Here is a 3,424-nt window from a genome sequence, read left to right on the forward strand (position 1 = left end):
TTCTTTCTTCTTTCTTTCTTTCTTTCTTTCTTTCTTTCTTTCTTTCTTTCTTTCTTTCTTTCTTTCTTTCTTTCTTTCTCTGTCTCTCTCTCTCTCTCTCTCTCCCCCCTCTCCCTCTCTCTCTTTCTTTCTTTCTTTTTGACAGAGTTTCGCTCTTGTTGCCCAGGCTGGAGTGCAATGGTGCGATCTCAGCTCACCGCAACCTCCGCCTTCCGGGTTCAAGCAATGCTCCTGCCTCAGCCTCCTAAATAGCTGGGATTATAGGCATGCACCACCACCCTGGCTAATTTTGTATTTTTAGTAGAGACAGGGTTTCTCCATATTGGTCAGGCTGGTATCAAACTCCCAACCTCAGGTGATCCTCTCATCTCAGCCTCCCACAGTGCTGGGATTACAGGCATGATCCACCGTGCCCAGCCTATGGACATATTTTCTTGTGGCCACCATTTGACCCCCTTCACCTATCAACCTTTTATCTGATGTCACTGATGATCATTGTCTAGATTCATTCATTCATTAGCAGTTGCAAAATGGAGATTGTCTAACTTTGTCATTCCTCCACCTCCTCCTCCTTCTTCTTCTTCTTCTTCTTTTTTTTTTTTTGAGATGGAGTCTTGTTCTGTCACCCAGGCTGGAGGTGCAGTGGCTTGATCTCGGCTCACTGCAACCTCTTCCTCCTGAGTTCAAGTGATTCTTCTGCCTCACCCTCCCTAGTAGCTGGGATTACAGGTGCGTGCCACCATGCCCAGCTAATTTTTGTAGTTTTAGTAGAGAAGGGGTTCCACCACGTTGGCCAGGCCAGTGTCGAACTCCTGACCTCAAGTGATCTGCCCACCTCAGCCTCCCAAAGTGCTGGGATTACAGGCGTCACCCACTGTGCCAGGCCCACCTTCTTTTATTAGCTGTGAATCATCTATAAGAAAAACTGCTCTCAATAACTGCTTTGTTACTCTGACATTTCACCCGTTCAGGAAAGGTAGAATTAATGCTTGATTATCTCCCATTTGTCTTAGGTGGGCTAAGGAAGATCTACTTCCTAAAAGCAGATCTTGAGTCAGGAACGTAAGTAGTTTATTTGGTAAGTGATGCTTATAGGCACTGGGAGAGGAGTGGAGAAGTGGGACAGGAAAGAGAAGGGGGCCAATTAGAGGCATGTATTAGAGCAGGTGGGCAAATGGTGTTAAATCCTGCTAGGAACCTCGGAGAAGTATAGAAGCTGCCTCAGAGAATCCTACCCAAGGGGCAAAGAAATAGGATATAACTGTCAACTCCCTCTCTGTTGGTTGAGACCTCCTTCTGGGAGCATTAACTCTGTAGCATTCCTGGTTTGCCCTGAGCACAACATGCTCCCACAGCCAGAATAAATGCCTCCAGGCAGAGTCACAGATGTTCACAAAGTTGCCTTCTCCTTTAGAGGTGAATGCTGAAGGATGTGGGTCACAGTACCATCCACGCTTTGCACTGCTAGGATCCATTCATGCCTCTCATTCCATGAGTTCATTCTATCCTGTCTCTGATGCTTCAAAGTGGTGGCTGATTGTAATTTCTAACTCTTTTAAAAGAAAGTCTTAACAACAGGCTGAGTGTGGTGACTCAGGCTTGTAATCCCAACACTTTTTGAGGCCAAGGTTGGGGGATCACTTAAAGCTAGGAGTTTGAGACCAGTCTGAGCAACAAAGCAAGACCTCTGTCTCTAAAAAATAATTTTAAAATTCACTAGGTATGGTGGCATGTGTCTTTAGTCCCAGCTACTAGGGAGGCTGATATGGAAGGATTTCTTGAGCCTAGTAGTTTGAGGCTGCAGTGAGCCATAACCATGCCACTGCACTCCAGCCTGGGTGACAGAGTGAGACCGCATCTGTTTTTTTTAAAAAATTGTACAACCGGTGGGTTAGTGGGACAAACCATAACCATTGCTGCAGTTGGTTCCAAGGCTGAAATCAACATTCAACATTTCCCTCCTCTACAGTTCATTCTGTTGGTCTGCAGGGCTTTCTCAGTGGAAAATCCAGGCCTTCATGCCTAAAGTTATCTGCCTTACATTACCATGCCCTTGCCAGGCCATCATTGATACAACTGCCTGATCATCGGATAATGATGATGAAATATCTCTGCTTGCATAATTCCTTTCTTTGTGTACTGGCCAATTGGTATGAGATGCCCCAAATGATCCAGTGGCTGTTGTAGCCTTAGGTTTAGTAGTAGCTTCACTGTGACCTCTGGGAGCTGCATCTGCCACTCCAAGAACCAGGGCTTCTAATCCTGCAGACCTTAAATATATAAAGACAGGAGGCACAAATTCCCCCAAATGAGTCACTAGGACTGATGGTGAGAGGGGTATTCCTTCTTCCATACCTTAGTTCCTGTACCCCTGATTTCTAGTTATCTGGCATATAACACTATATAATGACCATTAGCTCAAAACATGTACTGCATTTTGCAGGACAGCACCCAAATCCCAGAGGGTCTTTTCCCCAAGCTGGCTTTAGATGTGCTGTAATGAGGCCATACTAATGTACTAGCAAGCTGGAAGGTTCAGGGTGATGTGATATATTATAGCATAGAACCAATGGATCCTGTGGTTGTGTGTCCATTGTCACACTTCCTTCACTATAAAGTGGACACCCTTGGTTAGAGGTGAGAGAGACTATAAGGGATCTCATAAGGACAAATCATTGACTTTGGGCCCTTGATATTTGGTGCTGGCCAAGGCATTTAGTCAGGAAAGACAAATCCTTATCCAGAATATGCACTAATCCCAGTGAGGACATATTGCTCCTCCCCCAGATTGAAAGAGATACATTGAAATTAACATACCATCAGGCGGGCACAGTGACTCACACCTGTAATCCCAGCACTTTGGGAGGCTGAGGCAGGCACTCACTTGAGATCAGGAGTTGAAGACCAGCCTGGGCAGCATAGCAAAACCCCATATCTATTAAAAATACAAAAAAAGATATTGCCAGGTATAGTGGTGTGCACCTGTAATCCCAGCTACCCAGGAGGCTGAGGTGGGAGAATCACCTGAGCCTGGGAGATCGAGGCCACAGGGAGCTGAGATCACACCACTGCACTCCAGGCTGGGCAACCAGAGTGAGACTCTGTTTCAAAAACAAACAAACAAACAAACAAACAAAAAACATACTATCAACTGCTTGGTTGATCTCCTTGAGGGCTGGTACCATGTTGAGGGGCCAGCATCTGTCTCTGCTGCAGACAGACCAAACATTCAGCAGTGGCAGTAGCTAGACGAGCCTTGATGAGAGGCCACCCATGCTGGTGGACCCTTGCATAGACTCCTGATCTACTGCCACAACTACTCCATTCATGGGCCCACCATGGAAGCCCTGGCATGACAAAGGCTGGTTTATCCACTGGAGTCCTTCTGTTCCCTTAGCTATTCAATGCCCCCTCTTCAGTGAAT

This window comes from Mandrillus leucophaeus, unplaced genomic scaffold, assembly GCF_000951045.1.
Source record: "Mandrillus leucophaeus isolate KB7577 unplaced genomic scaffold, Mleu.le_1.0 Scaffold418, whole genome shotgun sequence".
Lineage (NCBI taxonomy): Eukaryota > Metazoa > Chordata > Mammalia > Primates > Cercopithecidae > Mandrillus > Mandrillus leucophaeus.